The sequence below is a fragment of the Gopherus evgoodei genome, chromosome 1 (assembly GCF_007399415.2).
Source record: "Gopherus evgoodei ecotype Sinaloan lineage chromosome 1, rGopEvg1_v1.p, whole genome shotgun sequence".
Taxonomy (NCBI): domain Eukaryota; kingdom Metazoa; phylum Chordata; order Testudines; family Testudinidae; genus Gopherus; species Gopherus evgoodei.
In genome coordinates this window covers 64,782,269-64,796,118 of record NC_044322.1, presented here as the reverse complement: position 1 = coordinate 64,796,118, position 13,850 = coordinate 64,782,269, and positions in this window count along the sequence as shown.

The window sequence follows — 13,850 nt, the reverse complement described above, 5'->3', positions numbered from 1 at the left end:
ACTTCTGTTTCTCCAGGAAATGGGGAGGGTGGAGTCCCTCTGTTTAGATTCACGGAGCTTGCTTCTGTGTATCTCTCCAGGAACCCAGGGAGGGAACAGCTGGAAGGGAGAAGTGGAGGGAAATGGTTTATTCCCCTTTGTTATAAGACTCAAGGAATTTGGGTCTTGGGGTCCCCAGGGAAGGTTGTTGGGGGGACCAGAGTGCCCCAAAACACTCTAATTTTTTGGGTGGTGGCAGCTTTACCAGGTCCAAGCTGGTAACTAAGCTTGGAGGTTTTCATGCTAACCCCCATATTTTGGACGCTAAGGTCCAAATCTGGGAATAGGTTATGACAACTTTACTCTGAGTTAGCTTAATCCTAAACTCATTCAGAATAAGGCTCTTCCAGAATAAGAGCATCAACACATGTAGTTAATCAGGAATAGTTAATCAGGAATAACTCCCTCTGTAGACAATTGTGATAGGGTTTATCTCCCATCACCTATTAAACAGGGGATTAAGAGCTAAATATTTACATTGTTGATTGATTGATTGATTACTTCTTGGCTAGAGGGGGTAGCTCAGGGGTCTGCAACCTCTGGCTTCCTGCCACCCCTATTGGCCTAGGATGGCAAACCGTGGGCAATGGGAGCTGCAATTGGTCGAACCCGTGGACGTGGCAGGTAAACAAACTGGCCCAGCCCTCTGGTGAGCTATGTGCCAGAGGTTGCTGACCCCTGGGATAGAGCTAGGTAAGGATCAATAGGCACCTGGCCCTTTTAAGGAAGCTGAGGGAACTTAGAAGGGAGGAAGTTATAAAGAAGACAGGACTTTTCTACAGGGGGAAAACTAAAGGGAGGCTGTGCTAAGTACAAGCTGTGGGGAAAGCAGCACAAGGGGGTTTAAAGGTAAGAAATGCCTCAGGGAAACAATGAACTGTCTGAAGAAGCAGACCTAGCTACTTAATACAAGGTTCCTGGACCCTGTATAATCTATACAAAGATGGCAGCTTTGACACCTGTAACTGTGATACGAAAATGAAAGTGAAAAATACTGAGCTTGATTCAAACCTGCTGGTGCAAGGGGCTGTGCCCTTGTGCTAACAGTGCTTGCTGCATCCCACAGGGCCTCTTTTAGGGCAGAGCAGCTTTTCTTTGCAATTGGGGCTCAATAGAAACCTTGGTAGCAGAGGGTATTTGTGGCTGTGTTTAATCATGATGGCCCATAGGAGAGGTGGCCAGATCAGTGCTCTATCTACTTTTGGTGCTGTCTAACCAGGCATTTTGTAGGTGTGTTGCACCAGTGCAATATCACTCTGAATGGCTTTTCCATCACTATTAACTTTATAGCCTATATTCTGTTTTAAGAAACCAACATAATATGGGTTGAAGCAAGCTGCTTATTGTTGAGGGAAAAAAAACCAAAACAAAAATACCATCTCATGATGCTGATTCATATGTGGAAAGGGACCAGAAACTACCCAGGGCTAGAAAATTCTTTGTGAATTACAAGTCAAGTAATTTCAGACAAAATAGGATTTGTTGTTCCCACTAAATAGGGAGAGGACCTAGATCGATAGCCCTAGGCCACTGGGAAATCCTGTGGATCTTGGGCTATACTTGGATGGCAGGAGTATTTATGTGCCACTTTACTCCTCAGTACTCCACTAGAGCAGCATTCCTTCCTCGAGAGCTGTGTTCCAAGGGCTTCCTATCAACTTTTGCTCTAACACTCTCAAGAAGGAATGTGAAAGGGGAATCAGAATAGCATAATGTTGATGGAGTTGTAATTTAATAATACATTTAATTTAGTGGCAACTACTATACCTGCTACACAGAGGTATTTACTATTTAATCAATTAATTCAACATTTGGAACCCGGACTATCACAATGTGAAATCTCTTTTGGGCTGAATGTGATTAGTACTGTGGACAAAATCTAACTGTGAGATCTTTTCTGCTGATACCTTTATTTATGCAGTTAGCTCTAGTGGAAATAAAATAAAATAGTAATAAAAAAAAGCCTAGCCAAGCCTCCTATAAAAGTTAAGAAACAGTTATGTGCAAAATTACACTTTGATGGAAGTTCAAAAGTTCAAAGCAAAAAAAAAACACAGCTAAATATATAGTAGAGAAAATAGCCCACATTCCTTAGTAATGAAAAATGTCAATTTATCACATACTCTATTCTTCTAGTTTGACTTCCATTTTTTATAAAAGTAAAAAGAAAATTATAGGTATATTTCATAGAGAAAGAACTACTGAAGACTCATTGTAAGCAGTAGCCATGCATGTAAAATGAAAAGAAATAGGTACTGGGTTTAAATAATTGGAGACAACAATATCAGAAATCAATTAAACTAATTGCCACTGACCAAAGGTGCTTGTTATAATAATAAATATTACAATATAAGCCAAATAAAACAAAGAAATAGTAGTGAGAAACATACACAATAAAACTGTCACCCCAGCCACAGGTCTAATCATTTTCCTCACATAGATCAAAATATAATGCTTGACTGTAAAAAAAAAATAGTGCATTACTTGTGCCCTGAATGCAAATAATATAAATTATAAATTAACTGCAAAATCATGGTTTTTTTTTATTCTGCCAGTGAAAATCTGTCAAACACAAATGTCTGCTACCGCTATTAACATGAATACACATGGCCATTGTACTATTGGGTGACTGGGAAGTGGGCGGGCGAAGCTAAAGGATCCCCCCCAGCCTAAGGGGAGGAGCCACAGGACCACAGAACCCACTGATTACGGGGAACAACTAATAAAAAAACAAGGACAGGAGTGCGGTCAAAGGGTCATAAGAAGGGAACCTGATGGGGACATCGAACAGAGAACCCCGGACAGCGCCCATTGCTCCTCGAAGGCATCAAGGGAGCCAGTGAACGCTGCCCAAAGGAACTCCGCCCGGATACGTGAATGGACCAAGGATCGGAAACAAGCCCCACAGTCACCAGAGTATCCATAGACCAACCTCCTCTCCCTGGTTGCGCAGATGGCCATTTTAGCCAGGGCGAGGAGGAGGTTGACCAGGAGATCCCGCGGCTTTGTGGGGCCATGGATTGGGAGTGCGTAGAGAAGGTGATGAGGGGAAAAGTGCAGCCAGAAACGCAACAGGAGAGTGGTAAGGAGCCGGTATAGGGGCTGCAATCTGGTGCACTCTAAGTAGACATGCGCCAGGGTCTCCCTCACGCCACAGAAGGGGCAGGTGTCTGGGACAGGGGTAAACTGTGCCAAGTACACGCCCGTGCTCACGGCCCCATGAAGGAGCCGCCAACTAATATCCCGAGCGGGCCTCGGAACCAGCGTGGAGTATAGGCTGGTCCATCGAGGCTCCTCACCCTTCAGAGGTGGCAGGAGGTCCCGCCACTTTGTGTCAGGGCAGGACATGAGGGTGAGGAAGTGAAGGGTGTGGAGCACGAGCATGTAGAGTTGTTTCCTTGGCGCAATCTGAAAACTGACTGGCTGCGGATCGTGCAGCTGGCTTGTGGAGAAGGGGCAGGGGGCCAGTCGGGTCTACGGGGCAGGGGCAGGATGAAAAGGTCCAGAGGGCTCGGGGTGGGGGGTGGGTGGGGCATGCCCTCCCGCAGGACCCGGTCGAGGTAGGCCTGAGCAGCAGGTGGCAAAGCAGCCTCCACCTCCTGGAGTTAGCGCCGTGGAGTACAAGGTCTGGAGAGTCCCACGCGTTGAGCGAGCGTCAGAGGATCCAGCCAGTCTCCCCAGTCGTAGTCCAGGAGGTCTCCGACCCTGGTAGCTTCCGCCTGGACAAGCCTGTGGCGCACTGCGGGGGACTCCGCCACCTGCACACAGAGCTGGGGATTGTGTAGCAGGGGCTCAGCCAGGAGATCTGCCCCCTCGGTGGCCACCACGGACCTGGTTACGGAGAACAGCTTCCAGGTCTGGAGGAGGTCCTGGTAGAAGACTGGCAGCCCGGAAAGGTCTCGCAGAAGACCCCTCAGATCGAGATAAAGGAGCTGCCGGTCATATCGGAGCCCTCGGAAGCAGCGCAGGAAGGCGTGCGCCAGTGATCTCCACGCTGGACTACCCGCACCATAAAGAAGTCTCTGCAGTGCCTGGAGGCGGAAGACATGGACCTGAGTGCGCGGGCACTTCAGGCCCTGCCCTCCCTCCTCCAGGGGCAGGTGGAGTACCCCTGCAGAGACCCAGTGCAGTCCTGCCCAAAAGAACTCCAGAACCACCTTCCAGAGTTCGGCCAGGAAGCCCGGGGCCAGGACCAGGGTGTTGAGCCAGTACCAGAGCATGGACAGGAGCAGTTGATTGAGCACCAGTGCCCTCCCTCGAAGGGAAAGGCACCGGAGGAGTCCTGTCCATTTCCGGAGCCGCTCCGCCACCCTGCCCTGCAAACCTTGCCAGTTCTCTGATGGAGATGGATGCGTGGCGGAAAGGTAAATGCCGAGATAAAGCAGCGGACCCGTGCTCCACCGGATGGCCTGAAGCGCCATGGGGAGGGAGCTCGCCCGCCACCCATCCCCGACCACCAGGCCAGAGCTCTTGACCCAGTTGACCTGGGCGGAGGAGGCCGCCGAGTACACCGCCTGGCAGGCCTCCACCCACGCCAAGTTGCCCGAGTCCTGGACCACGAGGAGCACATCATCGGCGTACGCCGACAGGACCAACCGCAGCTCTGGCTCCCGAAGCACCAACCCCATCAACCTCCTGCGGAGGAGACAGAGGAAGGGCTCGATGGCCAAAGCGTACAGCTGGCTCGAGAGGGGGCACCCCTGCCGCACTCCCTGCCCGAAGCTGACCGGCTCGGTCAGGGTCCAGTTGAGCCTGACCAGACACTCTGCGGAAGTGTACAGCACCTGGAGAAAACCCACAAACTGGGACCCGAAGCCGAACGCTCGCAGAGTGCCCAGGAGATACCCGTGGTCCACCCTGTCGAATGCCTTCTCCTGATCCATGGATAGGAGGACGAATGACAGACCATCCCTGCACCCAAGCTCCAAGAGATCCCGGACCAGACAGAGGTTATCAAAGATGCTACGGCCCTGGACAGTGTAGGTCTGATCTGGGTGGATCACGTCCTCCAGCACGGCCTCCAGCCGCAGCGAGATGGCCTTGGCGACGATTTTGTAGCCTGTGCTGAGGAGCGAGACGGGATGCCAATTCCGTAAATCGCAGAGGTCCCCTTCTTCAGCAATAAGGCGAGCACAGCTCACCTGCATGAGAGAGGGAGGACTCCATACTGCAAGGTCTCGGCCCAGATGCTGGCCAGGTCCGGGCCGAGGATGTCCCAGAACACGTGGTAGAACTCCACGGTCAGCCCGTCCATGCCCGGAGACTTGTTGGTGGGCATGCGACGGAGGGCGTCTGAGAACTCGGCCAGAGAGAGAGGAAGCTCTAGCCAGTCCCGGTCACCTGCGCTGAGCGTCGGGAGCCCGTCCCAAAGCACTCTGCGAGCGGCAGGATCGGTCGGCTCCGGGGAGAAAAGGTGCGCATAGAAGGTCCGGGCCCTCTCGCACATCTCTGCCGGATCCGTGAGAGGGGTGCCGTCCTCCGCCAGAAGGCAGGTGACGTGCTTCTTGGCCCCCCTCCAATTCTCCAGGGCGTAGAAGAAGTGGGAGCCACGATCCATCTCCCGAAGGAGGCAGATGCGGGATCGAACAAAGGCACCCCGAGCCCGATGGTCCTTGAGGACCCGGAGCTCCTCCAGCCTCTCCCGGCATGCTCCACAAAGGGATGGATCCTCGGGGCTGGTGGCCAGATGCCTCTCCAGCTCTAAGACCTCCCGTTCCAACTGCCCTATCGCCGCATCCCTCCGTCGGCTGACGCCCCAGGTGTAGTCACGGCAGAAGAGACGGGCGTGCACCTTCCCTATGTCTCACCACCGCTGCGCCGAGGGAAAGGCACACCGCTGCCCTCGCCAGGCCAGCCAGAACTCCCGAAAGGACGCCACGAAGCCCGCATCCTCCAGCAAGCTGTTGTTGAAGTGCCAATAGGCCGGCCACGGCCTCTCCGCACTGAGAGAGGCCGTCACAGTAACGAGGTGGTGGTCAGAAAAAGGGGCCAGACGGACGCTGGAGGACTGGGCCCATGAAAGATGGAAGCGAGACATGTAGGTGTGGTCCAACCGGGAGTGGCACGACCAATGGGCTCCCACCTGGACATAGGTGAACGTGGAGACATCGTCCGGGTGGTGGTCGCGCCATACGTCCACCAGGGAGTGATCAGTGATGATCTCCCGGAGGACGTCCGCGTCGGCTGGGCTCTGTTCGGTCCCCGAGCGGTCCTGCTCCTCTAGAATGATGTTGAAGTCCCTACCCAGGACCAGGCATTCACGAGGATCCAAGGAGCCGAGGAAGGTGGATGCCTGCTGATAGAACGGCAGCCGCTCCGGGGCTGATGTCAGGGCATAGACGTTCACGAGGTTGACCATGAGCCCCTCCATGCAGATCCGGAGGTGCAGCAGGTGACCCGGTACAGCCTCGGTGACCCCCAGCACCTCCGGCTGTAGGTCGGGAGAGAACAGGGTAGCCCCTCCAGCACCACGGGTCATGAGATAGCTGAAGTAGACCCTGTCCCCCCACTCCAGCCGCCAGCTGGCTTCGGCGACCGGATCCGTGTGGGTCTCCTACAGGAAAACCACAGAGTACCCCCCTCCTGAAGGAAGGAAGGCACCTGGCTCCTGCGGAAACCCACCCTACAGCTCCGGGTGTTCAACGTGGCAAAGGTGACGAGTGCCATGAGGAGGGCTGGGGGGATCCTCGCCGGCAGGGACGCCCATGGCCCCCGTTGGGCCACGCAGGAAGCCGTGACCCACCCCGAAGGTGAGCAAGGCGTCACGGAATTTGTGGATCCGGTGGTAAGTCGCGGCACCCTGCTTCCCGGTCCTCTTGCCCTCCCCCATGAGGGCCCTCGTGGCCCGGAGGATTTGGTGGAAATCCCCCCAGCACCGGAGAGCAAGCCATACCTTCTTGCAGGAGCCCCTGACATCATCCAGGAACTCCTGCAGCTCCTCTCGCAGCGCATGGGGGAGTGGGGTCACTGGCCTCCGGTGATCCACGGGCGGGGCCTCTGGCACAGCCCCGTGGCCTACGGAGACGGGAAGGCAGGAGGCGGACCCCCGACGTGGTGCCCGATGGACTGGCGCCACACGGTCCGCCTCAGACCCTGGCTCGACGGGGGACGGCGGAGGGAAGAGTGCAGCCCCTAGGGAGTTGGGACTGTGAAACGTGAAGGCCGCCCCCTGGGGGTCACCTTCCGGGAAAGGGAAAGGGACAGCCCCAGGGGCGGCAATAATGTGTGGGAGGTGGAGGGGACAGGGACGGGATCAAGGACAAGGGAGGGGCTAGGGTCAGGGATAGGGACGGAGATGGGGTCCTGGGCCACAGGAGCCGGACTTTCAGGAGGTGGCTCCCCGCGGCCTGGTGCAGGGGTCTGAGGGGTAGGGAATGGGTCCTGAGTGATGCCGGGCTCAGGCTCAATGGTAGGCGCGCTAGCCACTGCATCGGGAGATGAAACATCATCAGTTGGGCCCCTGCCCGGGAAGGAACTCGGGTGCCCCGCACCACCGCGGGATACCCCTGTCGGCCCGTCTCCAGGTCGCGAGGCACCAGCCGTCACCTCAACGGGCTCGGCGGCCATCAGCAGGGTGCTATCCACGGCCGGGCAGGGCAGAGAGTCCAGGGGATCCTCGGATGCGGGAGTGGACGCAGCGGTCAGGAGGAGGGACCACGGGGAAAGGGGAGCTGGGGTGAGGACGGCTAGGTCGAGGTCCACTGGTGGAGGGTCATCCTCCCCCTGGGTAACCAGGGTCAGACCCAGGGCCTCGATCTCTGCAAAGATGGAGGGAGGCTTGCCTCCCACCACCCTGGGGTGCTCCCCACTAGCGCCCGAGGCAATGAGCGCCTCGAGTGTTGCAAGGGGCCCAGGTGGCACGGGAGCAGGTGGGACCGCATCCGAGGCCTCCACAAAAAGGGATTGCGGAGGAGGGACAGTGGTACCCTCTGGTGCCACCACGGCTTCCCTGGCTGGCATTGGCGGACGGACTGACCCTGAGGGCACAGCGGAAGGCTCGGCATCTGCGGCCCCCTTTCTAGTCTTACAGGGGGCTCCCGCATCAGGTGGTAGGAGCGGAGCTCGAGCCGTCCGCTTGCTCCGCCTACCCTGGACTTGGGTCCAGCCCTCCATGGCGTCACTCGTGGGCTGGTTGACAGGGGTCGGGTCAGAGGGCAGGATTGGTGGGTCGTGGACTTGGAGGGGCACTGGTGGGACAGCCGGAGGAAGGGAAGATACCCCCTGGGGAGGGCCCTCTCCCACGCCCGGCGGTACCCCTGCTGCACCCTCCTCCACAGGCCTCGCCATAGCACAGGCAGCGGAGGCGGGGCTCTCCCGCTCGTCTGGGAATGCCGAGGGAGGTACCCCTGCAGCCCGAGCAGGAGCAGTGATGGATTGAGGAGGAGGAGGGGCGGCCCTGGGCACCGGGTTGCCAGGGGTGCCGGCGATGATGGGGCCGGCACCCTGCCGGGGCTTGGGGGTCCTGGGCGCTCCTCCGAGCCGGGCCAAGGGGCAGTCCCTCCGGACGTGCCCCGTCGCCCGGCAGAGGTAGCACTGGGCCTCCCCCGCAGAATAGTGCACCCGGTAATGGGCCCCCTGATAGGGGACCAGGAAGGATCCCTTGAGCGCCTCCCCGCCACGCGCCGCCAGGGCCGGTGAAGCTGCACCTGCCGGCGAAACAAAAGGACGTGACGGAGGGAAGGGTCCTTGCAGCCCAAGGGGAGAGGGCTCACAACAGAAATGGGCTTCCCCAGGATAGAGAGGGTGGGCAACAGGGTGTCGTTGGGGAGGAAGCGGGGGACAGAGATCAGGACGACGCGGACCCTCAGGTCCTCCAGCGGCTCCAGGGGGACGAACACCCCCTTCACTGCTAGGCCCTTCTCCACCGCCTCCTGGGTGGCCGCCTCCGAGGCAAGGAAAAAGACAACCTTGCCATACATTTTGGAGGCCGCCACGATGGCCATGGGCCCCACCACCCTCGCCAACGCCCGCACGTAGGTCTCCACGTGGGGCGAGGCGGGCACCAGGAGGCAACGGACGCCGTGCTTCCTGGTCAAGGTGGGGAAGGGGCCCCAGCTGCTATAGATGGTAGCAGAGGCGGCGGTTGGGGGAGATGACATAGCGGCAGGCGGGGGGGTGGCCGCCACCTGGGCGTATGCCCTGGGGGCCGGGGGAGGGGCACCCGCAGACCTGGTGGAGGGAACAGCGGGGAGGGGCTCTGCGGCTGGTGGCGGGGCCACGGCAGAGGTGTCAGGCTCCGCCATGGAGGGCTTAGTTTTCCTAGCGGGGTCCTTTCCCTTTTTCTTTCCCTGGCCCTTCCTGCCAGCTGGGGGGGGCTCCCCCAGAAGCAGAGGGGGTGAGGGACGTGGCGGCAGCAGAGGTCACCTCTGCGCCCGCCGCTGCCGGCGCCCCAGTGGGAGCGGTGGCAGGTGGTCTGCCAGCAGCGGCAGCAGTAGAGACTAGGGGGGTGGTCGAGGGAGCAGGCAGGGCAGGGGGGACAGGGGTTGTCATAGGGGTCCCACCCGCTGTGTCCCCCGCTATGATGAGTAGGGAGGGAGGGGAAACACCGGAGAAAGGGAGGGGAGGGGAAGCAGGTCAATCACTCCTCCCCGCTAGGCTGTGGGCAGGGGAGGAGGGTGCCAAAATGGGGGAGGGGAGAAGGAGACTATGAAGGACCTGGAGGGGGGTTCAGTCACTGACACGGGAGTGAAAGCTGGCTCCTCTAGCTGCACTAGGGGAGGGGAGGGATACAAAAGCAATTGGGGGGTGCAGTGCAAGAGGGGAAACTCAAACGGGGGGGGGAGCAGAAGCGCACGAAAGGGGCATGGGTGTACAAGGGGAGGGACCGATCAGGGCGAAGGGGCCGTAGGGAAGGGGAGCAACCAGGCTGGGAGCAGGGCAGAGGGACCAAGGGGCTAGCGTCACGGCCGGGTCAGGACAAATAAGGCTGCAAAGGGAGATGGGCAGGGCAGGCAAACAAACTAAAGCCAGCGGGGGTGGGTGTGCGGGCAAAATGCTACAAGGGTCAGTGGGGCAGGCAACAAGGGGAAAGGCTAGGGGTTCTGTTGCAGAGGGGAAGGGGTCAGTTTGGGGAGGGGGGGTGTGTGCACCCACGAGCACTTGTACAAAGGCAAAAGGTTTGGCTGGCTGCTTCTGGAGGCCCAAACGGTGGCAAAAGGGTGTGGCAGGACAGGCAAGCAGCTGAGCCCCAGAGGTGGGAACCGAGGCAGATGGTAAGCGGTCTGTGGGGGTGGTGGAGGGGGCAGCGACGGTGGTGGGGGTTGGGGGGGGACACAGATGGACCAGGGGGCAGGCTCCACGCCACACCCCCTGAGCCCCCCCAAACACAGTCTACACCCCCACCACTAGAGCACAGTCAGAGAGTTACTCAGTCCTGAAAGGTCCCCTCCACAGCGGTCTTCAGAATTCTGTATGCTCCCCCAGCAGCCGGTGGTCCTCTCAGTCCTCACTGTCCTCCAGGCTCCAGCAGCTTCCCAGGCAAACACAGTGCCAGGAGCAGCAGCAGCAGCAGCAGCAGCTCCTTCTCCAGCAACCTCAGTGGCCAGGCAGGAAGGACCCCGCACAGGTGGTAGCAGCGGTGTTGGTGGTGGTGGGGGTCCTGGCTTCTCCCTCCGGAGGTGGAGGAGTGGAGGCTGGCCAGCAAGGCCCCCCCACCCTTCGCTTAGCAGCAACAGTCCAGGAGGGGAGCACACCAGTCAGCAGCAGCAGCCTGGGAAGGGAGAAGAAGCTCCAGCCAGCAGGGCAGCCCAAGGACACAGAGCGCTCCCAGTAGCGGAGTGATGACCCTGCTCCTGCCCTGAAGGGCTTGAAACAGCCCTGGACAGGGCTGTGGTTGGGAGCTGCTAAGCTGGGCTGATTGGGAAGTGGCTGTAGCTGGGCCATGCCCCAATCAGGCCATAGTTGGCCTGCATAAAAAAGCAGTCAGCCAGGTACTTAGTCAGTCTCTCTCTGTTTGAAGAAGGAGATGGGCCTGGCTCCAGGGAGCTAGAGACAGGGCACCTGAGTGGAGCAGGGCTGGGGAAAGGCAGAGGCGCTGGGGACCTTCAGCCTGGAAAGCCCCAGGCTGCAGCCTAGCATTGGGCTAACAGGTACCGGGGTTTGCACAGGGAAGCCAAGGGATAGGCCAAGGCAGTGGGTCCAAACCCAACCTTGCCAGTGATGAGTAGGCTGATATTGCGGTCTACCCCAGGGTGTGGGGCTAGACAATGACTGGCAGTAGCCATATACTGAGGTGAGGTGGGATTGTGGGTTAGGGGTTCCCTGGGGAGGGGAGACCTGAAGACTGAAGAGTTACTGCCAGGGGGCCTCACCCCTGGTAAAAGGGCACCAGGGTCCTGGGAGGGACACGCTGCCAAGAGACAGCAGATCACTGGCCTGCAGAGGGCGCTTCGGAGCTGGAACAAGCTAATTTCCTGAGAGACCAGTGGGAGGTGCCAGCGGGAGAGGGGTGAGTTCACTCCTCTACAGCCATTAAAAAGAAACCTTTAAAAAGAGGTATTATTGAAGCCATAACACCATTATAAATCTTTTTAAACGTCAAGTCATACAGATTTTTTCTATTGTAAACTGTTTAATGTGTTTTGTATTCAGTTAAATTTTTCTTCGGCATACGCTTAAGGATATCTTTGTCCACCTTTCTCTATAACAAGGTTTCTCAAACAGGTCTCACCACTTGTGTAGGGAAAGCCCCTGGTGGGCCGGGCTAGTGTGTTTACCTGCCCCGTCCACAGGTCCGGCTTATCGCGGCCCCCTCTGGCCGCAGGTCACTGCTTTGGGCCAATGGGAGCAGCTGGAAGCAGCGGGCAGTAAGTCCCTCGGCCCACGCCACTTCCAGCAGCTCCCATTGCCCTGGAGCAGCGATCCGTGGCCAGTGGATGGGGCAGGTAAACACACTGGCCCGCCCAGCCAGGGGCTTTCCCTACACAAGCAGCGACCCCTGTTTGAGAAACCCTGCTCTATAATATACCTCTTTTTAAAGCAGTGTATACTTTTCATGAGCCAGGCATCCAAGATGTAGCGATTTCCATTCAAACATCAACATTTGCCAATTTATTTCACAGAGGTATCACTGAGATCACAATGTTGCTTCCTATTTGAAACAGGATACAATCATGTTCAAGTGTGATAATGTCAGGGTCGGCTCTAGACATTTTGCTGCCCCATGCACGGCGTCATGCCGTGGGGGGCGCTCTGCCAGTCACCTGTCCCGCGGCTTCAGTGGACCTCCCACAGGACCCAAGCCGTGGGACCAGCAGACCCTCTGCAGGCAAGCCGCCGAAGGCTGGCTGCCTGCCTGTTGCGCGACCGGCAGAGCACCCCCCGTGGCGTGCCGCCCCAAGCACATGCTTGGTGTGCTGGGGCCTGGAGCCGCCCCTGGATAATGTGATGTACACTAACTTTTTAATCATGACGACTGTGATGCATGAACGGATATATTTTCTTAAAGTACTCTTACTTCCAAAAAAGTAATATAGGAAAAATGAACCCAACTAGTTAAGCTTCCGGGGCCTGAGCCAACATCCAATAAAGTAATTGGATTCTTGTTAGATTCACTGTGTTGACTGAGCTTTATTCAGGGGAAATGTTAGGAACCCTTTAAATACATAGACATTTCACAGGACAAGCCTTCAGATTGTCTGAAGGAACAAATGGACCTGCTGCTCTGCCTGGTGTTGACTCTCCTAGGCTCATTGTTGCAGATGCCAGCCTGCATGTCAACAACATCGTATCACCCAAACTCCACCTGTGTGGAAAACAAACCATTTCTGGTCCCACACATCCAGGCAGATGCAAGCTGGACCTAGTCTCTAGGCTAGATCACTGAAGCTATCAAATGCCTCACTGTCCTGGTCAGATCATCATATAATCCAGCCAGAGATCATGGTTTTTCCTCCATCTGAAGAAGGCAATGAACTGGGGTTGCCTGTGAATCCTTTATGCTTTCATCTTGATGTACAGGAGCAAACCTTCTTGTAACGAGGCCAGGGTGTTGTCATCCTGGTTGAGCATAACCTACTGTCTGCTGCTATGCTTCCACTGCACCCTGCTCAAAAAGATTACATAGTTCATCAACAAAATATATCGCTTCACTCTTCTGTGTACACTGTGCACTTCTTCTAAGTATACAACATAACTGAGGAATCTGCACAAGGAATGCCTGCGGGGCTATACCACCACTATAATGGAAGCAAAGAATCTTTCTCCATCATCATGGCTGCAAAATTGTGATCAGTAGAACTATTCCATAAAGTGATCTGGCTAATCGCTCTGGACTATATAATCTGAACTCAGACCCACTCAATGACAACTCTGAAGAGTTGTCACCCAACTTTGCTGAAAAGTTTAGCTAAATGCGAGGGGAAATTGCTGAGGCTACATTAACCATTCTATTATCCCGGCCAGAGTTTTGGCCCACCAGGAAGATGAAGAAGCCACTATAACTAATAGATACATGCTCTTCTAAACAAGAGAGAGGCAGCACAGAACAACTGTGCCTGCTGCTAATGGAAATAAATAAATAAAATAATCAGTTCACCTCTCAGAATTGAATCTGCTTGCCATCCCTGAAAAAGACCTCTCTCCATGCACATCTCAAAAAGCCAGTGTTTGACAGAGATGACATCAGCAACTATATTGTCTCCCATGATTTAGTTGGTGTTGATCCTGCTTTGAGCAGGGGATTGGACTAGATGACCTCCTGAGGTCTCTTCCAACCTTCATGTTCTATGATTCTATAATCTCCATCTTCCCTGAGTGGTCTATAAAATCTTGACTTGTATGGAGAAAGTGAATCAGGAAATGTTGTTTGCTCC